Source organism: Hemiscyllium ocellatum, unplaced genomic scaffold, assembly GCF_020745735.1.
Source record: "Hemiscyllium ocellatum isolate sHemOce1 unplaced genomic scaffold, sHemOce1.pat.X.cur. scaffold_816_pat_ctg1, whole genome shotgun sequence".
NCBI classification, from domain to species: Eukaryota; Metazoa; Chordata; class Chondrichthyes; order Orectolobiformes; family Hemiscylliidae; genus Hemiscyllium; species Hemiscyllium ocellatum.
In genome coordinates this window covers 68,312-95,688 of record NW_026869251.1, presented here as the reverse complement: position 1 = coordinate 95,688, position 27,377 = coordinate 68,312, and the positions used below count along the sequence as shown (strand labels likewise).

The following is a 27,377-nucleotide window of genomic DNA, read 5'->3' as shown; positions in this document are numbered from 1 at the left end:
TCACAATATTCACCACAGTTAATTCCCCTGGAATATCAACGCAGCGGGGATTTTAACAACGCTGCAGCGGTGGAGTTGACCAGCTGAAATGGCAGTGGTGGGATTCGAACCCACGCCCCTTTCAGGACTGGAACCTGGATCCAGCGCCTTAGACCGCTCGGCCACACTACCAGACAGCGAGGCAGCGCATTTACTTGCATTTCGAATTGTGCTCCTGCATAACCACACATGCTAAGTCAAATGAAAAGGGTTCCATGATCCCTCTCCGACTCGCACAGCTGCTGGGATGTGCCCAGCTACAATGACAATTTCGCAGCAGATCATGAAAGCCCATCAATCCAGACAAAAATCAATGGTAAGCTGAGTCTATCTTCTCAGACTCTTTTCAACCAGAAATGTATCTTTGACTGCGTGAGAATATATGTTCGGTTATGATTTGGTCAAATCACCATGAGCTGCTTGACATTACTTCAATTTCGATTCTTGCTTTGCTGAATGATTTCACCCATTGCTCGAAACAGGACAACTTTCACGTTTACACGGAACATGAAACACACCGGACTGCAGGGAAAATGCACAAAGCTGAGCAGGCCGTGTTCCACATTATACCGTGCAGCATCGTTTCAGTCACTGTGTCTGTTTTGCAGAATAAGAGTCCCAAAGAATGTTCTCCATCCTAAAACCGGAAGTAGCATTACAATCCGAGAACGACAGATCACATTGGGAGGATGCTCTGACCTCGGGGCCAGTTCGAGATGCCACTTTCCTTGCCTTTTACCTTAACCGTGCAATTGGCTGCAGGGATGTTCATACCTGGACATGAGCCACATGGATACCAACTGAGTTGGAAACCTGTGTGCGAATCGACGAGAAGCGACTCAATAAATTTTGCTAAATTCCATGGTGCTTATTAGAAATGCAGTTTCTGTTCACGTCAATTTAAAAGGCAGTTTCTGAACATAGTAACAGAAGGTCCTACTCACCCCACCCCCACTGCGGAAGAGGTGCTAACTGCCCTTGAGTGCTTTTTGTTCTCGATGTGAAGAGCTCTCCCGCATGAGTCACCTTCACGTCTCTTGTTGCTGAGTGACTCACAAAGAAGGAGATTCACCAGAGCTGCAACTGCCTCACTTTCCCACTCGCCCTCCCGTTTACATTTTCCTGCTCGTCAGTGATTTAAAGAAAACCAAAAGGTTGCGATGTCATTCTGTAGCCTCTCTGTCAATTCCTCCGTTTCAGTTCCAACTTGGCTTAGATCTCGGGGCTCACCTTAATACTAGCGACGCTATGAAATCACAAGTCCAGAGGTTCCTCTGAGAGTGTAATTTCTTTCATTGCTGTTGCTGATTGAATGAGTCACTATAACGTGCGAACTGATCCAAACCATGATTCAGCACCTCTACTGCCAATTCTCGCACGTTGAATAACGACAGACAGCTTCCAAATGAGGCCTTGCAGAGACGACTTTGGGGTACATTTGTCAGACAGACCAGTTGAGGAATCCGTGGCGTACTGTGACACCAGCTCATCAGCTTCTTCGCTGTCTTTGAACCAGCCCGCCTGCGCAAGGAATGCAAATGCGGTACTGCTTTTTGTGGAAGATTCAGAACGCGGTAACTACACTCTGAAACAGAATGGCATATGATCAGACCCAGCTTGGAGAAAACCTTTACAATGCTTTGCAAACTAATTTAATGGAATTGCATTACATTTCACAAAGAGAGCAGATTTGTTCGAGCGATTTCGAAGGCAGGTTTGCAGATGGGAAAGCAAGCAAGAAAGCTGCGTTCTTGTCCGTGTAAAAGGCTGCAATTGAAGAACAAAGCAGTTTCTGCCCAGTTTCGAACTGGGGACCTTTCGCGTGTTAGGCGAATGTGATGACCACTACACTACAGAAACAAGCCTGCGCCGGCCGTGCTGCGGCTCTGTGGCATCCAGCACTGAAAGTTGAAGCCATTCTCCGTTTCACCTTTCTTTTTCCAAGAGCTCGTTGTTATCCAGGGTAATTGACATCTTGAAAAAGTTAAAAAAAAAGAAACAGACGTGAAATTGGTGACAAAATATAGACAAGGATGTGGTCAATGTTCGGACTGTAGAGTGAGGTGGAATAGGCTGGGACAACTTTCCCGGCAGCATAACGGCTGCGACATGATTTTATGGAAGGGTTTTGAACTGAGTATTTACGTGTTTTACCCAAGCTGGGGTGAGTTGGAAACTCGGGAGCATAGGTTTAAGGTGAGTGCTCTGAAATTGACAAAGGACCTGAGGCACATTTCCCACACACAAGGTTGTGCGTGTATGGAATGAGCTACCAGAGGAAGTGGAGGAGGCTATTGCACTCAGAAAATTGCAATGGTAATCGGATCAGTTTCTGGATAGGATGGGTTTAGAGGGATGGAGGCCAAATGCTGTGGAACGGGACTTGTTTAATTTTGGATATGTGGTGAGCATGGATGAGATACACCGAAGTATCTGTTTCCACGCGGTGTACCCCAATAACGTTGTGTTTGAAAGGATTACTTTTTAGCGGAGCTTGCCGTCGCAGTCTGTAGCACAATCATTTAGACTGTTCGACTGCTCACGGGAAAGGTAGTATTGTGAAACACTGCAGAAACGAACGACTCCCTTACTTTTGCTGTGACTGACCATACTTCGTGAAATTTTTCCAGATCCTCAGTTGAGGATTTTTGCTGCTGGAAGTTACCTCAGAACCCCTGTTAACTCGTAATGTATTGAGCGAATCGCAAACAGAAAGCATTTAACACGGAACACAAACAAAACTGGCATACCTAATGCATGTTCAGACACAGCGAAGCATGAATGCTAAATGTGAGACAGTCCGAGGGCATGAGGCATAAAGTAACCTCACAACTAACAACTGGGCAATTCCAAACTACTCTTTCAAACATACTGCAGCCTTAGTGCACCACCACTTCCCGGACAATGCTGAAAAGAGAGAAAGAAAGAATATAATAAGTATGGGCCATAAAAAAAGTGAATTTCACCAATCACAGTCTCGATTAGATTACCTTTCCCTTCCGGTGTCTCCAAGACGGAAATGAAGGAAATGGGAGAAATTCAATAACACATTCAGTGGAAAGAATTTCCCATTCGCCAGAAAGCCAAATAACGATGAATCGATTCAGCGCAGGACTTTGTTTCACAACAGCGATGAAATAACAGTCTCCATTCGGTTCCAGTAAAAACTCAACTTGCATGGAACGTAAAGCAAGCGTTGAGCTGTTTGCGATTTTCGGCAGGGGAGGCGAGCACCATCATGACAGCAGAGAGACTTCACAATATTCACCACAGTTAATTCCCCTGGAATATCAACACAGCGGGGATTTTAACAACGCTGCAGCGGTGGAGTTGATCAGCTGAAATGGCAGTGGTGGGATTCGAACCCACGCCCCTTTCAGGACTGGAACCTGGATCCAGCGCCTTAGACCGCTCGGCCACACTACCAGACAGCGAGGCAGCGCATTTACTTGCATTTCGAATTGTGCTCCTGCATAACCACACATGCTAAGTCAAATGAAAAGGGTTCCATGATCCCTCTCCGACTCGCACAGCTGCTGGGATGTGCCCAGCTACAATGACAATTTCGCAGCAGATCATGAAAGCCCATCAATCCAGACAAAAATCAATGGTAAGCTGAGTCTATCTTCTCAGACTCTTTTCAACCAGAAATGTATCTTTGACTGCGTGAGAATATATGTTCGGTTATGATTTGGTCAAATCACCATGAGCTGCTTGACATTACTTCAATTTCGATTCTTGCTTTGCTGAATGATTTCACCCATTGCTCGAAACAGGACAACTTTCACGTTTACACGGAACATGAAACACACCGGACTGCAGGGAAAATGCACAAAGCTGAGCAGGCCGTGTTCCACATTATACCGTGCAGCATCGTTTCAGTCACTGTGTCTGTTTTGCAGAATAAGAGTCCCAAAGAATGTTCTCCATCCTAAAACCGGAAGTAGCATTACAATCCGAGAACGACAGATCACATTGGGAGGATGCTCTGACCTCGGGGCCAGTTCGAGATGCCACTTTCCTTGCCTTTTACCTTAACCGTGCAATTGGCTGCAGGGATGTTCATACCTGGACATGAGCCACATGGATACCAACTGAGTTGGAAACCTGTGTGCGAATCGACGAGAAGCGACTCAATAAATTTTGCTAAATTCCATGGTGCTTATTAGAAATGCAGTTTCTGTTCACGTCAATTTAAAAGGCAGTTTCTGAACATAGTAACAGAAGGTCCTACTCACCCCACCCCCACTGCGGAAGAGGTGCTAACTGCCCTTGAGTGCTTTTTGTTCTCGATGTGAAGAGCTCTCCCGCATGAGTCACCTTCACGTCTCTTGTTGCTGAGTGACTCACAAAGAAGGAGATTCACCAGAGCTGCAACTGCCTCACTTTCCCACTCGCCCTCCCGTTTACATTTTCCTGCTCGTCAGTGATTTAAAGAAAACCAAAAGGTTGCGATGTCATTCTGTAGCCTCTCTGTCAATTCCTCCGTTTCAGTTCCAACTTGGCTTAGATCTCGGGGCTCACCTTAATACTAGCGACGCTATGAAATCACAAGTCCAGAGGTTCCTCTGAGAGTGTAATTTCTTTCATTGCTGTTGCTGATTGAATGAGTCACTATAACGTGCGAACTGATCCAAACCATGATTCAGCACCTCTACTGCCAATTCTCGCACGTTGAATAACGACAGTAATGTATTGAGCGAATCGCAAACAGAAAGCATTTAACACGGAACACAAACAAAACTGGCATACCTAATGCATGTTCAGACACAGCGAAGCATGAATGCTAAATGTGAGACAGTCCGAGGGCATGAGGCATAAAGTAACCTCACAACTAACAACTGGGCAATTCCAAACTACTCTTTCAAACATACTGCAGCCTTAGTGCACCACCACTTCCCGGACAATGCTGAAAAGAGAGAAAGAAAGAATATAATAAGTATGGGCCATAAAAAAAGTGAATTTCACCAATCACAGTCTCGATTAGATTACCTTTCCCTTCCGGTGTCTCCAAGACGGAAATGAAGGAAATGGGAGAAATTCAATAACACATTCAGTGGAAAGAATTTCCCATTCGCCAGAAAGCCAAATAACGATGAATCGATTCAGCGCAGGACTTTGTTTCACAACAGCGATGAAATAACAGTCTCCATTCGGTTCCAGTAAAAACTCAACTTGCATGGAACGTAAAGCAAGTGTTGAGCTGTTTGCGATTTTCGGCAGGGGAGGCGAGCACCATCATGACAGCAGAGAGACTTCACAATATTCACCACAGTTAATTCCCCTGGAATATCAACACAGCGGGGATTTTAACAACGCTGCAGCGGTGGAGTTGATCAGCTGAAATGGCAGTGGTGGGATTCGAACCCACGCCCCTTTCAGGACTGGAACCTGGATCCAGCGCCTTAGACCGCTCGGCCACACTACCAGACAGCGAGGCAGCGCATTTACTTGCATTTCGAATTGTGCTCCTGCATAACCACACATGCTAAGTCAAATGAAAAGGGTTCCATGATCCCTCTCCGACTCGCACAGCTGCTGGGATGTGCCCAGCTACAATGACAATTTCGCAGCAGATCATGAAAGCCCATCAATCCAGACAAAAATCAATGGTAAGCTGAGTCTATCTTCTCAGACTCTTTTCAACCAGAAATGTATCTTTGACTGCGTGAGAATATATGTTCGGTTATGATTTGGTCAAATCACCATGAGCTGCTTGACATTACTTCAATTTCGATTCTTGCTTTGCTGAATGATTTCACCCATTGCTCGAAACAGGACAACTTTCACGTTTACACGGAACATGAAACACACCGGACTGCAGGGAAAATGCACAAAGCTGAGCAGGCCGTGTTCCACATTATACCGTGCAGCATCGTTTCAGTCACTGTGTCTGTTTTGCAGAATAAGAGTCCCAAAGAATGTTCTCCATCCTAAAACCGGAAGTAGCATTACAATCCGAGAACGACAGATCACATTGGGAGGATGCTCTGACCTCGGGGCCAGTTCGAGATGCCACTTTCCTTGCCTTTTACCTTAACCGTGCAATTGGCTGCAGGGATGTTCATACCTGGACATGAGCCACATGGATACCAACTGAGTTGGAAACCTGTGTGCGAATCGACGAGAAGCGACTCAATAAATTTTGCTAAATTCCATGGTGCTTATTAGAAATGCAGTTTCTGTTCACGTCAATTTAAAAGGCAGTTTCTGAACATAGTAACAGAAGGTCCTACTCACCCCACCCCCACTGCGGAAGAGGTGCTAACTGCCCTTGAGTGCTTTTTGTTCTCGATGTGAAGAGCTCTCCCGCATGAGTCACCTTCACGTCTCTTGTTGCTGAGTGACTCACAAAGAAGGAGATTCACCAGAGCTGCAACTGCCTCACTTTCCCACTCGCCCTCCCGTTTACATTTTCCTGCTCGTCAGTGATTTAAAGAAAACCAAAAGGTTGCGATGTCATTCTGTAGCCTCTCTGTCAATTCCTCCGTTTCAGTTCCAACTTGGCTTAGATCTCGGGGCTCACCTTAATACTAGCGACGCTATGAAATCACAAGTCCAGAGGTTCCTCTGAGAGTGTAATTTCTTTCATTGCTGTTGCTGATTGAATGAGTCACTATAACGTGCGAACTGATCCAAACCATGATTCAGCACCTCTACTGCCAATTCTCGCACGTTGAATAACGACAGACAGCTTCCAAATGAGGCCTTGCAGAGACGACTTTGGGGTACATTTGTCAGACAGACCAGTTGAGGAATCCGTGGCGTACTGTGACACCAGCTCATCAGCTTCTTCGCTGTCTTTGAACCAGCCCGCCTGCGCAAGGAATGCAAATGCGGTACTGCTTTTTGTGGAAGATTCAGAACGCGGTAACTACACTCTGAAACAGAATGGCATATGATCAGACCCAGCTTGGAGAAAACCTTTACAATGCTTTGCAAACTAATTTAATGGAATTGCATTACATTTCACAAAGAGAGCAGATTTGTTCGAGCGATTTCGAAGGCAGGTTTGCAGATGGGAAAGCAAGCAAGAAAGCTGCGTTCTTGTCCGTGTAAAAGGCTGCAATTGAAGAACAAAGCAGTTTCTGCCCAGTTTCGAACTGGGGACCTTTCGCGTGTTAGGCGAATGTGATGACCACTACACTACAGAAACAAGCCTGCGCCGGCCGTGCTGCGGCTCTGTGGCATCCAGCACTGAAAGTTGAAGCCATTCTCCGTTTCACCTTTCTTTTTCCAACAGCTCGTTGTTATCCAGGGTAATTGACATCTTGAAAAAGTTAAAAAAAAAGAAACAGACGTGAAATTGGTGACAAAATATAGACAAGGATGTGGTCAATGTTCGGACTGTAGAGTGAGGTGGAATAGGCTGGGACAACTTTCCCGGCAGCATAACGGCTGCGACATGATTTTATGGAAGGGTTTTGAACTGAGTATTTACGTGTTTTACCCAAGCTGGGGTGAGTTGGAAACTCGGGAGCATAGGTTTAAGGTGAGTGCTCTGAAATTGACAAAGGACCTGAGGCACATTTCCCACACACAAGGTTGTGCGTGTATGGAATGAGCTACCAGAGGAAGTGGAGGAGGCTATTGCACTCAGAAAATTGCAATGGTAATCGGATCAGTTTCTGGATAGGATGGGTTTAGAGGGATGGAGGCCAAATGCTGTGGAACGGGACTTGTTTAATTTTGGATATGTGGTGAGCATGGATGAGATACACCGAAGTATCTGTTTCCACGCGGTGTACCCCAATAACGTTGTGTTTGAAAGGATTACTTTTTAGCGGAGCTTGCCGTCGCAGTCTGTAGCACAATCATTTAGACTGTTCGACTGCTCACGGGAAAGGTAGTATTGTGAAACACTGCAGAAACGAACGACTCCCTTACTTTTGCTGTGACTGACCATACTTCGTGAAATTTTTCCAGATCCTCAGTTGAGGATTTTTGCTGCTGGAAGTTACCTCAGAACCCCTGTTAACTCGTAATGTATTGAGCGAATCGCAAACAGAAAGCATTTAACACGGAACACAAACAAAACTGGCATACCTAATGCATGTTCAGACACAGCGAAGCATGAATGCTAAATGTGAGACAGTCCGAGGGCATGAGGCATAAAGTAACCTCACAACTAACAACTGGGCAATTCCAAACTACTCTTTCAAACATACTGCAGCCTTAGTGCACCACCACTTCCCGGACAATGCTGAAAAGAGAGAAAGAAAGAATATAATAAGTATGGGCCATAAAAAAAGTGAATTTCACCAATCACAGTCTCGATTAGATTACCTTTCCCTTCCGGTGTCTCCAAGACGGAAATGAAGGAAATGGGAGAAATTCAATAACACATTCAGTGGAAAGAATTTCCCATTCGCCAGAAAGCCAAATAACGATGAATCGATTCAGCGCAGGACTTTGTTTCACAACAGCGATGAAATAACAGTCTCCATTCGGTTCCAGTAAAAACTCAACTTGCATGGAACGTAAAGCAAGCGTTGAGCTGTTTGCGATTTTCGGCAGGGGAGGCGAGCACCATCATGACAGCAGAGAGACTTCACAATATTCACCACAGTTAATTCCCCTGGAATATCAACGCAGCGGGGATTTTAACAACGCTGCAGCGGTGGAGTTGACCAGCTGAAATGGCAGTGGTGGGATTCGAACCCACGCCCCTTTCAGGACTGGAACCTGGATCCAGCGCCTTAGACCGCTCGGCCACACTACCAGACAGCGAGGCAGCGCATTTACTTGCATTTCGAATTGTGCTCCTGCATAACCACACATGCTAAGTCAAATGAAAAGGGTTCCATGATCCCTCTCCGACTCGCACAGCTGCTGGGATGTGCCCAGCTACAATGACAATTTCGCAGCAGATCATGAAAGCCCATCAATCCAGACAAAAATCAATGGTAAGCTGAGTCTATCTTCTCAGACTCTTTTCAACCAGAAATGTATCTTTGACTGCGTGAGAATATATGTTCGGTTATGATTTGGTCAAATCACCATGAGCTGCTTGACATTACTTCAATTTCGATTCTTGCTTTGCTGAATGATTTCACCCATTGCTCGAAACAGGACAACTTTCACGTTTACACGGAACATGAAACACACCGGACTGCAGGGAAAATGCACAAAGCTGAGCAGGCCGTGTTCCACATTATACCGTGCAGCATCGTTTCAGTCACTGTGTCTGTTTTGCAGAATAAGAGTCCCAAAGAATGTTCTCCATCCTAAAACCGGAGGTAGCATTACAATCCGAGAACGACAGATCACATTGGGAGGATGCTCTGACCTCGGGGCCAGTTCGAGATGCCACTTTCCTTGCCTTTTACCTTAACCGTGCAATTGGCTGCAGGGATGTTCATACCTGGACATGAGCCACATGGATACCAACTGAGTTGGAAACCTGTGTGCGAATCGACGAGAAGCGACTCAATAAATTTTGCTAAATTCCATGGTGCTTATTAGAAATGCAGTTTCTGTTCACGTCAATTTAAAAGGCAGTTTCTGAACATAGTAACAGAAGGTCCTACTCACCCCACCCCCACTGCGGAAGAGGTGCTAACTGCCCTTGAGTGCTTTTTGTTCTCGATGTGAAGAGCTCTCCCGCATGAGTCACCTTCACGTCTCTTGTTGCTGAGTGACTCACAAAGAAGGAGATTCACCAGAGCTGCAACTGCCTCACTTTCCCACTCGCCCTCCCGTTTACATTTTCCTGCTCGTCAGTGATTTAAAGAAAACCAAAAGGTTGCGATGTCATTCTGTAGCCTCTCTGTCAATTCCTCCGTTTCAGTTCCAACTTGGCTTAGATCTCGGGGCTCACCTTAATACTAGCGACGCTATGAAATCACAAGTCCAGAGGTTCCTCTGAGAGTGTAATTTCTTTCATTGCTGTTGCTGATTGAATGAGTCACTATAACGTGCGAACTGATCCAAACCATGATTCAGCACCTCTGCTGCCAATTCTCGCACGTTGAATAACGACAGACAGCTTCCAAATGAGGCCTTGCAGAGACGACTTTGGGGTACATTTGTCAGACAGACCAGTTGAGGAATCCGTGGCGTACTGTGACACCAGCTCATCAGCTTCTTCGCTGTCTTTGAACCAGCCCGCCTGCGCAAGGAATGCAAATGCGGTACTGCTTTTTGTGGAAGATTCAGAACGCGGTAACTACACTCTGAAACAGAATGGCATATGATCAGACCCAGCTTGGAGAAAACCTTTACAATGCTTTGCAAACTAATTTAATGGAATTGCATTACATTTCACAAAGAGAGCAGATTTGTTCGAGCGATTTCGAAGGCAGGTTTGCAGATGGGAAAGCAAGCAAGAAAGCTGCGTTCTTGTCCGTGTAAAAGGCTGCAATTGAAGAACAAAGCAGTTTCTGCCCAGTTTCGAACTGGGGACCTTTCGCGTGTTAGGCGAATGTGATGACCACTACACTACAGAAACAAGCCTGCGCCGGCCGCGCTGCGGCTCTGTGGCATCCAGCACTGAAAGTTGAAGCCATTCTCCGTTTCACCTTTCTTTTTCCAACAGCTCGTTGTTATCCAGGGTAATTGACATCTTGAAAAAGTTAAAAAAAAGAAACAGACGTGAAATTGGTGACAAAATATAGACAAGGATGTGGTCAATGTTCGGACTGTAGAGTGAGGTGGAATAGGCTGGGACAACTTTCCCGGCAGCATAACGGCTGCGACATGATTTTATGGAAGGGTTTTGAACTGAGTATTTACGTGTTTTACCCAAGCTGGGGTGAGTTGGAAACTCGGGAGCATAGGTTTAAGGTGAGTGCTCTGAAATTGACAAAGGACCTGAGGCACATTTCCCACACACAAGGTTGTGCGTGTATGGAATGAGCTACCAGAGGAAGTGGAGGAGGCTATTGCACTCAGAAAATTGCAATGGTAATCGGATCAGTTTCTGGATAGGATGGGTTTAGAGGGATGGAGGCCAAATGCTGTGGAACGGGACTTGTTTAATTTTGGATATGTGGTGAGCATGGATGAGATACACCGAAGTATCTGTTTCCACGCGGTGTACCCCAATAACGTTGTGTTTGAAAGGATTACTTTTTAGCGGAGCTTGCCGTCGCAGTCTGTAGCACAATCATTTAGACTGTTCGACTGCTCACGGGAAAGGTAGTATTGTGAAACACTGCAGAAACGAACGACTCCCTTACTTTTGCTGTGACTGACCATACTTCGTGAAATTTTTCCAGATCCTCAGTTGAGGATTTTTGCTGCTGGAAGTTACCTCAGAACCCCTGTTAACTCGTAATGTATTGAGCGAATCGCAAACAGAAAGCATTTAACACGGAACACAAACAAAACTGGCATACCTAATGCATGTTCAGACACAGCGAAGCATGAATGCTAAATGTGAGACAGTCCGAGGGCATGAGGCATAAAGTAACCTCACAACTAACAACTGGGCAATTCCAAACTACTCTTTCAAACATACTGCAGCCTTAGTGCACCACCACTTCCCGGACAATGCTGAAAAGAGAGAAAGAAAGAATATAATAAGTATGGGCCATAAAAAAAGTGAATTTCACCAATCACAGTCTCGATTAGATTACCTTTCCCTTCCGGTGTCTCCAAGACGGAAATGAAGGAAATGGGAGAAATTCAATAACACATTCAGTGGAAAGAATTTCCCATTCGCCAGAAAGCCAAATAACGATGAATCGATTCAGCGCAGGACTTTGTTTCACAACAGCGATGAAATAACAGTCTCCATTCGGTTCCAGTAAAAACTCAACTTGCATGGAACGTAAAGCAAGCGTTGAGCTGTTTGCGATTTTCGGCAGGGGAGGCGAGCACCATCATGACAGCAGAGAGACTTCACAATATTCACCACAGTTAATTCCCCTGGAATATCAACGCAGCGGGGATTTTAACAACGCTGCAGCGGTGGAGTTGACCAGCTGAAATGGCAGTGGTGGGATTCGAACCCACGCCCCTTTCAGGACTGGAACCTGGATCCAGCGCCTTAGACCGCTCGGCCACACTACCAGACAGCGCGGCAGCGCATTTACTTGCATTTCGAATTGTGCTCCTGCATAACCACACATGCTAAGTCAAATGAAAAGGGTTCCATGATCCCTCTCCGACTCGCACAGCTGCTGGGATGTGCCCAGCTACAATGACAATTTCGCAGCAGATCATGAAAGCCCATCAATCCAGACAAAAATCAATGGTAAGCTGAGTCTATCTTCTCAGACTCTTTTCAACCAGAAATGTATCTTTGACTGCGTGAGAATATATGTTCGGTTATGATTTGGTCAAATCACCATGAGCTGCTTGACATTACTTCAATTTCGATTCTTGCTTTGCTGAATGATTTCACCCATTGCTCGAAACAGGACAACTTTCACGTTTACACGGAACATGAAACACACCGGACTGCAGGGAAAATGCACAAAGCTGAGCAGGCCGTGTTCCACATTATACCGTGCAGCATCGTTTCAGTCACTGTGTCTGTTTTGCAGAATAAGAGTCCCAAAGAATGTTCTCCATCCTAAAACCGGAGGTAGCATTACAATCCGAGAACGACAGATCACATTGGGAGGATGCTCTGACCTCGGGGCCAGTTCGAGATGCCACTTTCCTTGCCTTTTACCTTAACCGTGCAATTGGCTGCAGGGATGTTCATACCTGGACATGAGCCACATGGATACCAACTGAGTTGGAAACCTGTGTGCGAATCGACGAGAAGCGACTCAATAAATTTTGCTAAATTCCATGGTGCTTATTAGAAATGCAGTTTCTGTTCACGTCAATTTAAAAGGCAGTTTCTGAACATAGTAACAGAAGGTCCTACTCACCCCACCCCCACTGCGGAAGAGGTGCTAACTGCCCTTGAGTGCTTTTTGTTCTCGATGTGAAGAGCTCTCCCGCATGAGTCACCTTCACGTCTCTTGTTGCTGAGTGACTCACAAAGAAGGAGATTCACCAGAGCTGCAACTGCCTCACTTTCCCACTCGCCCTCCCGTTTACATTTTCCTGCTCGTCAGTGATTTAAAGAAAACCAAAAGGTTGCGATGTCATTCTGTAGCCTCTCTGTCAATTCCTCCGTTTCAGTTCCAACTTGGCTTAGATCTCGGGGCTCACCTTAATACTAGCGACGCTATGAAATCACAAGTCCAGAGGTTCCTCTGAGAGTGTAATTTCTTTCATTGCTGTTGCTGATTGAATGAGTCACTATAACGTGCGAACTGATCCAAACCATGATTCAGCACCTCTACTGCCAATTCTCGCACGTTGAATAACGACAGACAGCTTCCAAATGAGGCCTTGCAGAGACGACTTTGGGGTACATTTGTCAGACAGACCAGTTGAGGAATCCGTGGTGTACTGTGACACCAGCTCATCAGCTTCTTCGCTGTCTTTGAACCAGCCCGCCTGCGCAAGGAATGCAAATGCGGTACTGCTTTTTGTGGAAGATTCAGAACGCGGTAACTACACTCTGAAACAGAATGGCATATGATCAGACCCAGCTTGGAGAAAACCTTTACAATGCTTTGCAAACTAATTTAATGGAATTGCATTACATTTCACAAAGAGAGCAGATTTGTTCGAGCGATTTCGAAGGCAGGTTTGCAGATGGGAAAGCAAGCAAGAAAGCTGCGTTCTTGTCCGTGTAAAAGGCTGCAATTGAAGAACAAAGCAGTTTCTGCCCAGTTTCGAACTGGGGACCTTTCGCGTGTTAGGCGAATGTGATGACCACTACACTACAGAAACAAGCCTGCGCCGGCCGCGCTGCGGCTCTGTGGCATCCAGCACTGAAAGTTGAAGCCATTCTCCGTTTCACCTTTCTTTTTCCAACAGCTCGTTGTTATCCAGGGTAATTGACATCTTGAAAAAGTTAAAAAAAAGAAACAGACGTGAAATTGGTGACAAAATATAGACAAGGATGTGGTCAATGTTCGGACTGTAGAGTGAGGTGGAATAGGCTGGGACAACTTTCCCGGCAGCATAACGGCTGCGACATGATTTTATGGAAGGGTTTTGAACTGAGTATTTACGTGTTTTACCCAAGCTGGGGTGAGTTGGAAACTCGGGAGCATAGGTTTAAGGTGAGTGCTCTGAAATTGACAAAGGACCTGAGGCACATTTCCCACACACAAGGTTGTGCGTGTATGGAATGAGCTACCAGAGGAAGTGGAGGAGGCTATTGCACTCAGAAAATTGCAATGGTAATCGGATCAGTTTCTGGATAGGATGGGTTTAGAGGGATGGAGGCCAAATGCTGTGGAACGGGACTTGTTTAATTTTGGATATGTGGTGAGCATGGATGAGATACACCGAAGTATCTGTTTCCACGCGGTGTACCCCAATAACGTTGTGTTTGAAAGGATTACTTTTTAGCGGAGCTTGCCGTCGCAGTCTGTAGCACAATCATTTAGACTGTTCGACTGCTCACGGGAAAGGTAGTATTGTGAAACACTGCAGAAACGAACGACTCCCTTACTTTTGCTGTGACTGACCATACTTCGTGAAATTTTTCCAGATCCTCAGTTGAGGATTTTTGCTGCTGGAAGTTACCTCAGAACCCCTGTTAACTCGTAATGTATTGAGCGAATCGCAAACAGAAAGCATTTAACACGGAACACAAACAAAACTGGCATACCTAATGCATGTTCAGACACAGCGAAGCATGAATGCTAAATGTGAGACAGTCCGAGGGCATGAGGCATAAAGTAACCTCACAACTAACAACTGGGCAATTCCAAACTACTCTTTCAAACATACTGCAGCCTTAGTGCACCACCACTTCCCGGACAATGCTGAAAAGAGAGAAAGAAAGAATATAATAAGTATGGGCCATAAAAAAAGTGAATTTCACCAATCACAGTCTCGATTAGATTACCTTTCCCTTCCGGTGTCTCCAAGACGGAAATGAAGGAAATGGGAGAAATTCAATAACACATTCAGTGGAAAGAATTTCCCATTCGCCAGAAAGCCAAATAACGATGAATCGATTCAGCGCAGGACTTTGTTTCACAACAGCGATGAAATAACAGTCTCCATTCGGTTCCAGTAAAAACTCAACTTGCATGGAACGTAAAGCAAGCGTTGAGCTGTTTGCGATTTTCGGCAGGGGAGGCGAGCACCATCACGACAGCAGAGAGACTTCACAATATTCACCACAGTTAATTCCCCTGGAATATCAACGCAGCGGGGATTTTAACAACGCTGCAGCGGTGGAGTTGACCAGCTGAAATGGCAGTGGTGGGATTCGAACCCACGCCCCTTTCAGGACTGGAACCTGGATCCAGCGCCTTAGACCGCTCGGCCACACTACCAGACAGCGCGGCAGCGCATTTACTTGCATTTCGAATTGTGCTCCTGCATAACCACACATGCTAAGTCAAATGAAAAGGGTTCCATGATCCCTCTCCGACTCGCACAGCTGCTGGGATGTGCCCAGCTACAATGACAATTTCGCAGCAGATCATGAAAGCCCATCAATCCAGACAAAAATCAATGGTAAGCTGAGTCTATCTTCTCAGACTCTTTTCAACCAGAAATGTATCTTTGACTGCGTGAGAATATATGTTCGGTTATGATTTGGTCAAATCACCATGAGCTGCTTGACATTACTTCAATTTCGATTCTTGCTTTGCTGAATGATTTCACCCATTGCTCGAAACAGGACAACTTTCACGTTTACACGGAACATGAAACACACCGGACTGCAGGGAAAATGCACAAAGCTGAGCAGGCCGTGTTCCACATTATACCGTGCAGCATCGTTTCAGTCACTGTGTCTGTTTTGCAGAATAAGAGTCCCAAAGAATGTTCTCCATCCTAAAACCGGAGGTAGCATTACAATCCGAGAACGACAGATCACATTGGGAGGATGCTCTGACCTCGGGGCCAGTTCGAGATGCCACTTTCCTTGCCTTTTACCTTAACCGTGCAATTGGCTGCAGGGATGTTCATACCTGGACATGAGCCACATGGATACCAACTGAGTTGGAAACCTGTGTGCGAATCGACGAGAAGCGACTCAATAAATTTTGCTAAATTCCATGGTGCTTATTAGAAATGCAGTTTCTGTTCACGTCAATTTAAAAGGCAGTTTCTGAACATAGTAACAGAAGGTCCTACTCACCCCACCCCCACTGCGGAAGAGGTGCTAACTGCCCTTGAGTGCTTTTTGTTCTCGATGTGAAGAGCTCTCCCGCATGAGTCACCTTCACGTCTCTTGTTGCTGAGTGACTCACAAAGAAGGAGATTCACCAGAGCTGCAACTGCCTCACTTTCCCACTCGCCCTCCCGTTTACATTTTCCTGCTCGTCAGTGATTTAAAGAAAACCAAAAGGTTGCGATGTCATTCTGTAGCCTCTCTGTCAATTCCTCCGTTTCAGTTCCAACTTGGCTTAGATCTCGGGGCTCACCTTAATACTAGCGACGCTATGAAATCACAAGTCCAGAGGTTCCTCTGAGAGTGTAATTTCTTTCATTGCTGTTGCTGATTGAATGAGTCACTATAACGTGCGAACTGATCCAAACCATGATTCAGCACCTCTACTGCCAATTCTCGCACGTTGAATAACGACAGACAGCTTCCAAATGAGGCCTTGCAGAGACGACTTTGGGGTACATTTGTCAGACAGACCAGTTGAGGAATCCGTGGTGTACTGTGACACCAGCTCATCAGCTTCTTCGCTGTCTTTGAACCAGCCCGCCTGCGCAAGGAATGCAAATGCGGTACTGCTTTTTGTGGAAGATTCAGAACGCGGTAACTACACTCTGAAACAGAATGGCATATGATCAGACCCAGCTTGGAGAAAACCTTTACAATGCTTTGCAAACTAATTTAATGGAATTGCATTACATTTCACAAAGAGAGCAGATTTGTTCGAGCGATTTCGAAGGCAGGTTTGCAGATGGGAAAGCAAGCAAGAAAGCTGCGTTCTTGTCCGTGTAAAAGGCTGCAATTGAAGAACAAAGCAGTTTCTGCCCAGTTTCGAACTGGGGACCTTTCGCGTGTTAGGCGAATGTGATGACCACTACACTACAGAAACAAGCCTGCGCCGGCCGTGCTGCGGCTCTGTGGCATCCAGCACTGAAAGTTGAAGCCATTCTCCGTTTCACCTTTCTTTTTCCAACAGCTCGTTGTTATCCAGGGTAATTGACATCTTGAAAAAGTTAAAAAAAAAGAAACAGACGTGAAATTGGTGACAAAATATAGACAAGGATGTGGTCAATGTTCGGACTGTAGAGTGAGGTGGAATAGGCTGGGACAACTTTCCCGGCAGCATAACGGCTGCGACATGATTTTATGGAAGGGTTTTGAACTGAGTATTTACGTGTTTTACCCAAGCTGGGGTGAGTTGGAAACTCGGGAGCATAGGTTTAAGGTGAGTGCTCTGAAATTGACAAAGGACCTGAGGCACATTTCCCACACACAAGGTTGTGCGTGTATGGAATGAGCTACCAGAGGAAGTGGAGGAGGCTATTGCACTCAGAAAATTGCAATGGTAATCGGATCAGTTTCTGGATAGGATGGGTTTAGAGGGATGGAGGCCAAATGCTGTGGAACGGGACTTGTTTAATTTTGGATATGTGGTGAGCATGGATGAGATACACCGAAGTATCTGTTTCCACGCGGTGTACCCCAATAACGTTGTGTTTGAAAGGATTACTTTTTAGCGGAGCTTGCCGTCGCAGTCTGTAGCACAATCATTTAGACTGTTCGACTGCTCACGGGAAAGGTAGTATTGTGAAACACTGCAGAAACGAACGACTCCCTTACTTTTGCTGTGACTGACCATACTTCGTGAAATTTTTCCAGATCCTCAGTTGAGGATTTTTGCTGCTGGAAGTTACCTCAGAACCCCTGTTAACTCGTAATGTATTGAGCGAATCGCAAACAGAAAGCATTTAACACGGAACACAAACAAAACTGGCATACCTAATGCATGTTCAGACACAGCGAAGCATGAATGCTAAATGTGAGACAGTCCGAGGGCATGAGGCATAAAGTAACCTCACAACTAACAACTGGGCAATTCCAAACTACTCTTTCAAACATACTGCAGCCTTAGTGCACCACCACTTCCCGGACAATGCTGAAAAGAGAGAAAGAAAGAATATAATAAGTATGGGCCATAAAAAAAGTGAATTTCACCAATCACAGTCTCGATTAGATTACCTTTCCCTTCCGGTGTCTCCAAGACGGAAATGAAGGAAATGGGAGAAATTCAATAACACATTCAGTGGAAAGAATTTCCCATTCGCCAGAAAGCCAAATAACGATGAATCGATTCAGCGCAGGACTTTGTTTCACAACAGCGATGAAATAACAGTCTCCATTCGGTTCCAGTAAAAACTCAACTTGCATGGAACGTAAAGCAAGCGTTGAGCTGTTTGCGATTTTCGGCAGGGGAGGCGAGCACCATCACGACAGCAGAGAGACTTCACAATATTCACCACAGTTAATTCCCCTGGAATATCAACGCAGCGGGGATTTTAACAACGCTGCAGCGGTGGAGTTGACCAGCTGAAATGGCAGTGGTGGGATTCGAACCCACGCCCCTTTCAGGACTGGAACCTGGATCCAGCGCCTTAGACCGCTCGGCCACACTACCAGACAGCGCGGCAGCGCATTTACTTGCATTTCGAATTGTGCTCCTGCATAACCACACATGCTAAGTCAAATGAAAAGGGTTCCATGATCCCTCTCCGACTCGCACAGCTGCTGGGATGTGCCCAGCTACAATGACAATTTCGCAGCAGATCATGAAAGCCCATCAATCCAGACAAAAATCAATGGTAAGCTGAGTCTATCTTCTCAGACTCTTTTCAACCAGAAATGTATCTTTGACTGCGTGAGAATATATGTTCGGTTATGATTTGGTCAAATCACCATGAGCTGCTTGACATTACTTCAATTTCGATTCTTGCTTTGCTGAATGATTTCACCCATTGCTCGAAACAGGACAACTTTCACGTTTACACGGAACATGAAACACACCGGACTGCAGGGAAAATGCACAAAGCTGAGCAGGCCGTGTTCCACATTATACCGTGCAGCATCGTTTCAGTCACTGTGTCTGTTTTGCAGAATAAGAGTCCCAAAGAATGTTCTCCATCCTAAAACCGGAGGTAGCATTACAATCCGAGAACGACAGATCACATTGGGAGGATGCTCTGACCTCGGGGCCAGTTCGAGATGCCACTTTCCTTGCCTTTTACCTTAACCGTGCAATTGGCTGCAGGGATGTTCATACCTGGACATGAGCCACATGGATACCAACTGAGTTGGAAACCTGTGTGCGAATCGACGAGAAGCGACTCAATAAATTTTGCTAAATTCCATGGTGCTTATTAGAAATGCAGTTTCTGTTCACGTCAATTTAAAAGGCAGTTTCTGAACATAGTAACAGAAGGTCCTACTCACCCCACCCCCACTGCGGAAGAGGTGCTAACTGCCCTTGAGTGCTTTTTGTTCTCGATGTGAAGAGCTCTCCCGCATGAGTCACCTTCACGTCTCTTGTTGCTGAGTGACTCACAAAGAAGGAGATTCACCAGAGCTGCAACTGCCTCACTTTCCCACTCGCCCTCCCGTTTACATTTTCCTGCTCGTCAGTGATTTAAAGAAAACCAAAAGGTTGCGATGTCATTCTGTAGCCTCTCTGTCAATTCCTCCGTTTCAGTTCCAACTTGGCTTAGATCTCGGGGCTCACCTTAATACTAGCGACGCTATGAAATCACAAGTCCAGAGGTTCCTCTGAGAGTGTAATTTCTTTCATTGCTGTTGCTGATTGAATGAGTCACTATAACGTGCGAACTGATCCAAACCATGATTCAGCACCTCTACTGCCAATTCTCGCACGTTGAATAACGACAGACAGCTTCCAAATGAGGCCTTGCAGAGACGACTTTGGGGTACATTTGTCAGACAGACCAGTTGAGGAATCCGTGGCGCACTGTGACACCAGCTCATCAGCTTCTTCGCTGTCTTTGAACCAGCCCGCCTGCGCAAGGAATGCAAATGCGGTACTGCTTTTTGTGGAAGATTCAGAACGCGGTAACTACACTCTGAAACAGAATGGCATATGATCAGACCCAGCTTGGAGAAAACCTTTACAATGCTTTGCAAACTAATTTAATGGAATTGCATTACATTTCACAAAGAGAGCAGATTTGTTCGAGCGATTTCGAAGGCAGGTTTGCAGATGGGAAAGCAAGCAAGAAAGCTGCGTTCTTGTCCGTGTAAAAGGCTGCAATTGAAGAACAAAGCAGTTTCTGCCCAGTTTCGAACTGGGGACCTTTCGCGTGTTAGGCGAATGTGATGACCACTACACTACAGAAACAAGCCTGCGCCGGCCGCGCTGCGGCTCTGTGGCATCCAGCACTGAAAGTTGAAGCCATTCTCCGTTTCACCTTTCTTTTTCCAACAGCTCGTTGTTATCCAGGGTAATTGACATCTTGAAAAAGTTAAAAAAAAGAAACAGACGTGAAATTGGTGACAAAATATAGACAAGGATGTGGTCAATGTTCGGACTGTAGAGTGAGGTGGAATAGGCTGGGACAACTTTCCCGGCAGCATAACGGCTGCGACATGATTTTATGGAAGGGTTTTGAACTGAGTATTTACGTGTTTTACCCAAGCTGGGGTGAGTTGGAAACTCGGGAGCATAGGTTTAAGGTGAGTGCTCTGAAATTGACAAAGGACCTGAGGCACATTTCCCACACACAAGGTTGTGCGTGTATGGAATGAGCTACCAGAGGAAGTGGAGGAGGCTATTGCACTCAGAAAATTGCAATGGTAATCGGATCAGTTTCTGGATAGGATGGGTTTAGAGGGATGGAGGCCAAATGCTGTGGAACGGGACTTGTTTAATTTTGGATATGTGGTGAGCATGGATGAGATACACCGAAGTATCTGTTTCCACGCGGTGTACCCCAATAACGTTGTGTTTGAAAGGATTACTTTTTAGCGGAGCTTGCCGTCGCAGTCTGTAGCACAATCATTTAGACTGTTCGACTGCTCACGGGAAAGGTAGTATTGTGAAACACTGCAGAAACGAACGACTCCCTTACTTTTGCTGTGACTGACCATACTTCGTGAAATTTTTCCAGATCCTCAGTTGAGGATTTTTGCTGCTGGAAGTTACCTCAGAACCCCTGTTAACTCGTAATGTATTGAGCGAATCGCAAACAGAAAGCATTTAACACGGAACACAAACAAAACTGGCATACCTAATGCATGTTCAGACACAGCGAAGCATGAATGCTAAATGTGAGACAGTCCGAGGGCATGAGGCATAAAGTAACCTCACAACTAACAACTGGGCAATTCCAAACTACTCTTTCAAACATACTGCAGCCTTAGTGCACCACCACTTCCCGGACAATGCTGAAAAGAGAGAAAGAAAGAATATAATAAGTATGGGCCATAAAAAAAGTGAATTTCACCAATCACAGTCTCGATTAGATTACCTTTCCCTTCCGGTGTCTCCAAGACGGAAATGAAGGAAATGGGAGAAATTCAATAACACATTCAGTGGAAAGAATTTCCCATTCGCCAGAAAGCCAAATAACGATGAATCGATTCAGCGCAGGACTTTGTTTCACAACAGCGATGAAATAACAGTCTCCATTCGGTTCCAGTAAAAACTCAACTTGCATGGAACGTAAAGCAAGCGTTGAGCTGTTTGCGATTTTCGGCAGGGGAGGCGAGCACCATCACGACAGCAGAGAGACTTCACAATATTCACCACAGTTAATTCCCCTGGAATATCAACGCAGCGGGGATTTTAACAACGCTGCAGCGGTGGAGTTGACCAGCTGAAATGGCAGTGGTGGGATTCGAACCCACGCCCCTTTCAGGACTGGAACCTGGATCCAGCGCCTTAGACCGCTCGGCCACACTACCAGACAGCGCGGCAGCGCATTTACTTGCATTTCGAATTGTGCTCCTGCATAACCACACATGCTAAGTCAAATGAAAAGGGTTCCATGATCCCTCTCCGACTCGCACAGCTGCTGGGATGTGCCCAGCTACAATGACAATTTCGCAGCAGATCATGAAAGCCCATCAATCCAGACAAAAATCAATGGTAAGCTGAGTCTATCTTCTCAGACTCTTTTCAACCAGAAATGTATCTTTGACTGCGTGAGAATATATGTTCGGTTATGATTTGGTCAAATCACCATGAGCTGCTTGACATTACTTCAATTTCGATTCTTGCTTTGCTGAATGATTTCACCCATTGCTCGAAACAGGACAACTTTCACGTTTACACGGAACATGAAACACACCGGACTGCAGGGAAAATGCACAAAGCTGAGCAGGCCGTGTTCCACATTATACCGTGCAGCATCGTTTCAGTCACTGTGTCTGTTTTGCAGAATAAGAGTCCCAAAGAATGTTCTCCATCCTAAAACCGGAGGTAGCATTACAATCCGAGAACGACAGATCACATTGGGAGGATGCTCTGACCTCGGGGCCAGTTCGAGATGCCACTTTCCTTGCCTTTTACCTTAACCGTGCAATTGGCTGCAGGGATGTTCATACCTGGACATGAGCCACATGGATACCAACTGAGTTGGAAACCTGTGTGCGAATCGACGAGAAGCGACTCAATAAATTTTGCTAAATTCCATGGTGCTTATTAGAAATGCAGTTTCTGTTCACGTCAATTTAAAAGGCAGTTTCTGAACATAGTAACAGAAGGTCCTACTCACCCCACCCCCACTGCGGAAGAGGTGCTAACTGCCCTTGAGTGCTTTTTGTTCTCGATGTGAAGAGCTCTCCCGCATGAGTCACCTTCACGTCTCTTGTTGCTGAGTGACTCACAAAGAAGGAGATTCACCAGAGCTGCAACTGCCTCACTTTCCCACTCGCCCTCCCGTTTACATTTTCCTGCTCGTCAGTGATTTAAAGAAAACCAAAAGGTTGCGATGTCATTCTGTAGCCTCTCTGTCAATTCCTCCGTTTCAGTTCCAACTTGGCTTAGATCTCGGGGCTCACCTTAATACTAGCGACGCTATGAAATCACAAGTCCAGAGGTTCCTCTGAGAGTGTAATTTCTTTCATTGCTGTTGCTGATTGAATGAGTCACTATAACGTGCGAACTGATCCAAACCATGATTCAGCACCTCTGCTGCCAATTCTCGCACGTTGAATAACGACAGACAGCTTCCAAATGAGGCCTTGCAGAGACGACTTTGGGGTACATTTGTCAGACAGACCAGTTGAGGAATCCGTGGCGCACTGTGACACCAGCTCATCAGCTTCTTCGCTGTCTTTGAACCAGCCCGCCTGCGCAAGGAATGCAAATGCGGTACTGCTTTTTGTGGAAGATTCAGAACGCGGTAACTACACTCTGAAACAGAATGGCATATGATCAGACCCAGCTTGGAGAAAACCTTTACAATGCTTTGCAAACTAATTTAATGGAATTGCATTACATTTCACAAAGAGAGCAGATTTGTTCGAGCGATTTCGAAGGCAGGTTTGCAGATGGGAAAGCAAGCAAGAAAGCTGCGTTCTTGTCCGTGTAAAAGGCTGCAATTGAAGAACAAAGCAGTTTCTGCCCAGTTTCGAACTGGGGACCTTTCGCGTGTTAGGCGAATGTGATGACCACTACACTACAGAAACAAGCCTGCGCCGGCCGCGCTGCGGCTCTGTGGCATCCAGCACTGAAAGTTGAAGCCATTCTCCGTTTCACCTTTCTTTTTCCAACAGCTCGTTGTTATCCAGGGTAATTGACATCTTGAAAAAGTTAAAAAAAAAGAAACAGACGTGAAATTGGTGACAAAATATAGACAAGGATGTGGTCAATGTTCGGACTGTAGAGTGAGGTGGAATAGGCTGGGACAACTTTCCCGGCAGCATAACGGCTGCGACATGATTTTATGGAAGGGTTTTGAACTGAGTATTTACGTGTTTTACCCAAGCTGGGGTGAGTTGGAAACTCGGGAGCATAGGTTTAAGGTGAGTGCTCTGAAATTGACAAAGGACCTGAGGCACATTTCCCACACACAAGGTTGTGCGTGTATGGAATGAGCTACCAGAGGAAGTGGAGGAGGCTATTGCACTCAGAAAATTGCAATGGTAATCGGATCAGTTTCTGGATAGGATGGGTTTAGAGGGATGGAGGCCAAATGCTGTGGAACGGGACTTGTTTAATTTTGGATATGTGGTGAGCATGGATGAGATACACCGAAGTATCTGTTTCCACGCGGTGTACCCCAATAACGTTGTGTTTGAAAGGATTACTTTTTAGCGGAGCTTGCCGTCGCAGTCTGTAGCACAATCATTTAGACTGTTCGACTGCTCACGGGAAAGGTAGTATTGTGAAACACTGCAGAAACGAACGACTCCCTTACTTTTGCTGTGACTGACCATACTTCGTGAAATTTTTCCAGATCCTCAGTTGAGGATTTTTGCTGCTGGAAGTTACCTCAGAACCCCTGTTAACTCGTAATGTATTGAGCGAATCGCAAACAGAAAGCATTTAACACGGAACACAAACAAAACTGGCATACCTAATGCATGTTCAGACACAGCGAAGCATGAATGCTAAATGTGAGACAGTCCGAGGGCATGAGGCATAAAGTAACCTCACAACTAACAACTGGGCAATTCCAAACTACTCTTTCAAACATACTGCAGCCTTAGTGCACCACCACTTCCCGGACAATGCTGAAAAGAGAGAAAGAAAGAATATAATAAGTATGGGCCATAAAAAAAGTGAATTTCACCAATCACAGTCTCGATTAGATTACCTTTCCCTTCCGGTGTCTCCAAGACGGAAATGAAGGAAATGGGAGAAATTCAATAACACATTCAGTGGAAAGAATTTCCCATTCGCCAGAAAGCCAAATAACGATGAATCGATTCAGCGCAGGACTTTGTTTCACAACAGCGATGAAATAACAGTCTCCATTCGGTTCCAGTAAAAACTCAACTTGCATGGAACGTAAAGCAAGCGTTGAGCTGTTTGCGATTTTCGGCAGGGGAGGCGAGCACCATCACGACAGCAGAGAGACTTCACAATATTCACCACAGTTAATTCCCCTGGAATATCAACGCAGCGGGGATTTTAACAACGCTGCAGCGGTGGAGTTGACCAGCTGAAATGGCAGTGGTGGGATTCGAACCCACGCCCCTTTCAGGACTGGAACCTGGATCCAGCGCCTTAGACCGCTCGGCCACACTACCAGACAGCGCGGCAGCGCATTTACTTGCATTTCGAATTGTGCTCCTGCATAACCACACATGCTAAGTCAAATGAAAAGGGTTCCATGATCCCTCTCCGACTCGCACAGCTGCTGGGATGTGCCCAGCTACAATGACAATTTCGCAGCAGATCATGAAAGCCCATCAATCCAGACAAAAATCAATGGTAAGCTGAGTCTATCTTCTCAGACTCTTTTCAACCAGAAATGTATCTTTGACTGCGTGAGAATATATGTTCGGTTATGATTTGGTCAAATCACCATGAGCTGCTTGACATTACTTCAATTTCGATTCTTGCTTTGCTGAATGATTTCACCCATTGCTCGAAACAGGACAACTTTCACGTTTACACGGAACATGAAACACACCGGACTGCAGGGAAAATGCACAAAGCTGAGCAGGCCGTGTTCCACATTATACCGTGCAGCATCGTTTCAGTCACTGTGTCTGTTTTGCAGAATAAGAGTCCCAAAGAATGTTCTCCATCCTAAAACCGGAGGTAGCATTACAATCCGAGAACGACAGATCACATTGGGAGGATGCTCTGACCTCGGGGCCAGTTCGAGATGCCACTTTCCTTGCCTTTTACCTTAACCGTGCAATTGGCTGCAGGGATGTTCATACCTGGACATGAGCCACATGGATACCAACTGAGTTGGAAACCTGTGTGCGAATCGACGAGAAGCGACTCAATAAATTTTGCTAAATTCCATGGTGCTTATTAGAAATGCAGTTTCTGTTCACGTCAATTTAAAAGGCAGTTTCTGAACATAGTAACAGAAGGTCCTACTCACCCCACCCCCACTGCGGAAGAGGTGCTAACTGCCCTTGAGTGCTTTTTGTTCTCGATGTGAAGAGCTCTCCCGCATGAGTCACCTTCACGTCTCTTGTTGCTGAGTGACTCACAAAGAAGGAGATTCACCAGAGCTGCAACTGCCTCACTTTCCCACTCGCCCTCCCGTTTACATTTTCCTGCTCGTCAGTGATTTAAAGAAAACCAAAAGGTTGCGATGTCATTCTGTAGCCTCTCTGTCAATTCCTCCGTTTCAGTTCCAACTTGGCTTAGATCTCGGGGCTCACCTTAATACTAGCGACGCTATGAAATCACAAGTCCAGAGGTTCCTCTGAGAGTGTAATTTCTTTCATTGCTGTTGCTGATTGAATGAGTCACTATAACGTGCGAACTGATCCAAACCATGATTCAGCACCTCTACTGCCAATTCTCGCACGTTGAATAACGACAGACAGCTTCCAAATGAGGCCTTGCAGAGACGACTTTGGGGTACATTTGTCAGACAGACCAGTTGAGGAATCCGTGGCGCACTGTGACACCAGCTCATCAGCTTCTTCGCTGTCTTTGAACCAGCCCGCCTGCGCAAGGAATGCAAATGCGGTACTGCTTTTTGTGGAAGATTCAGAACGCGGTAACTACACTCTGAAACAGAATGGCATATGATCAGACCCAGCTTGGAGAAAACCTTTACAATGCTTTGCAAACTAATTTAATGGAATTGCATTACATTTCACAAAGAGAGCAGATTTGTTCGAGCGATTTCGAAGGCAGGTTTGCAGATGGGAAAGCAAGCAAGAAAGCTGCGTTCTTGTCCGTGTAAAAGGCTGCAATTGAAGAACAAAGCAGTTTCTGCCCAGTTTCGAACTGGGGACCTTTCGCGTGTTAGGCGAATGTGATGACCACTACACTACAGAAACAAGCCTGCGCCGGCCGCGCTGCGGCTCTGTGGCATCCAGCACTGAAAGTTGAAGCCATTCTCCGTTTCACCTTTCTTTTTCCAACAGCTCGTTGTTATCCAGGGTAATTGACATCTTGAAAAAGTTAAAAAAAAGAAACAGACGTGAAATTGGTGACAAAATATAGACAAGGATGTGGTCAATGTTCGGACTGTAGAGTGAGGTGGAATAGGCTGGGACAACTTTCCCGGCAGCATAACGGCTGCGACATGATTTTATGGAAGGGTTTTGAACTGAGTATTTACGTGTTTTACCCAAGCTGGGGTGAGTTGGAAACTCGGGAGCATAGGTTTAAGGTGAGTGCTCTGAAATTGACAAAGGACCTGAGGCACATTTCCCACACACAAGGTTGTGCGTGTATGGAATGAGCTACCAGAGGAAG

At 45.8% G+C, this 27,377-nt stretch overlaps 17 non-coding genes across 17 annotated transcripts; all 17 read right to left on the bottom strand.

The window, feature by feature from the left end:
• Positions 1-89: 89 nt before the first annotated feature.
• trnal-cag (transfer RNA leucine (anticodon CAG)) lies at positions 90-171 on the bottom strand. The gene has a single exon. It is a non-coding gene; the product is annotated as a tRNA-Leu (tRNA).
• A 1,655-nt stretch (positions 172-1,826) lies between these two features.
• trnav-aac (transfer RNA valine (anticodon AAC)) lies at positions 1,827-1,899 on the bottom strand. Its single transcript has one exon. It is a non-coding gene; the product is annotated as a tRNA-Val (tRNA).
• Positions 1,900-3,383: 1,484 nt separating this feature from the next.
• trnal-cag (transfer RNA leucine (anticodon CAG)) lies at positions 3,384-3,465 on the bottom strand. Its single transcript has one exon. It is a non-coding gene; the product is annotated as a tRNA-Leu (tRNA).
• A 1,920-nt stretch (positions 3,466-5,385) lies between these two features.
• trnal-cag (transfer RNA leucine (anticodon CAG)) lies at positions 5,386-5,467 on the bottom strand. Its single transcript has one exon. It is a non-coding gene; the product is annotated as a tRNA-Leu (tRNA).
• A 1,655-nt stretch (positions 5,468-7,122) lies between these two features.
• Positions 7,123-7,195, bottom strand: trnav-aac (transfer RNA valine (anticodon AAC)). Its single transcript has one exon. It is a non-coding gene; the product is annotated as a tRNA-Val (tRNA).
• A 1,484-nt stretch (positions 7,196-8,679) lies between these two features.
• Positions 8,680-8,761, bottom strand: trnal-cag (transfer RNA leucine (anticodon CAG)). Its single transcript has one exon. It is a non-coding gene; the product is annotated as a tRNA-Leu (tRNA).
• Positions 8,762-10,416: 1,655 nt separating this feature from the next.
• On the bottom strand, positions 10,417-10,489 carry trnav-aac (transfer RNA valine (anticodon AAC)). The gene has a single exon. It is a non-coding gene; the product is annotated as a tRNA-Val (tRNA).
• Positions 10,490-11,972: 1,483 nt separating this feature from the next.
• Positions 11,973-12,054, bottom strand: trnal-cag (transfer RNA leucine (anticodon CAG)). Its single transcript has one exon. It is a non-coding gene; the product is annotated as a tRNA-Leu (tRNA).
• Positions 12,055-13,709: 1,655 nt separating this feature from the next.
• trnav-aac (transfer RNA valine (anticodon AAC)) lies at positions 13,710-13,782 on the bottom strand. The gene has a single exon. It is a non-coding gene; the product is annotated as a tRNA-Val (tRNA).
• Positions 13,783-15,265: 1,483 nt separating this feature from the next.
• On the bottom strand, positions 15,266-15,347 carry trnal-cag (transfer RNA leucine (anticodon CAG)). Its single transcript has one exon. It is a non-coding gene; the product is annotated as a tRNA-Leu (tRNA).
• Positions 15,348-17,002: 1,655 nt separating this feature from the next.
• Positions 17,003-17,075, bottom strand: trnav-aac (transfer RNA valine (anticodon AAC)). The gene has a single exon. It is a non-coding gene; the product is annotated as a tRNA-Val (tRNA).
• A 1,484-nt stretch (positions 17,076-18,559) lies between these two features.
• Positions 18,560-18,641, bottom strand: trnal-cag (transfer RNA leucine (anticodon CAG)). The gene has a single exon. It is a non-coding gene; the product is annotated as a tRNA-Leu (tRNA).
• A 1,655-nt stretch (positions 18,642-20,296) lies between these two features.
• trnav-aac (transfer RNA valine (anticodon AAC)) lies at positions 20,297-20,369 on the bottom strand. Its single transcript has one exon. It is a non-coding gene; the product is annotated as a tRNA-Val (tRNA).
• Positions 20,370-21,852: 1,483 nt separating this feature from the next.
• On the bottom strand, positions 21,853-21,934 carry trnal-cag (transfer RNA leucine (anticodon CAG)). Its single transcript has one exon. It is a non-coding gene; the product is annotated as a tRNA-Leu (tRNA).
• A 1,655-nt stretch (positions 21,935-23,589) lies between these two features.
• Positions 23,590-23,662, bottom strand: trnav-aac (transfer RNA valine (anticodon AAC)). Its single transcript has one exon. It is a non-coding gene; the product is annotated as a tRNA-Val (tRNA).
• Positions 23,663-25,146: 1,484 nt separating this feature from the next.
• trnal-cag (transfer RNA leucine (anticodon CAG)) lies at positions 25,147-25,228 on the bottom strand. The gene has a single exon. It is a non-coding gene; the product is annotated as a tRNA-Leu (tRNA).
• Positions 25,229-26,883: 1,655 nt separating this feature from the next.
• trnav-aac (transfer RNA valine (anticodon AAC)) lies at positions 26,884-26,956 on the bottom strand. The gene has a single exon. It is a non-coding gene; the product is annotated as a tRNA-Val (tRNA).
• Positions 26,957-27,377: the final 421 nt, after the last annotated feature.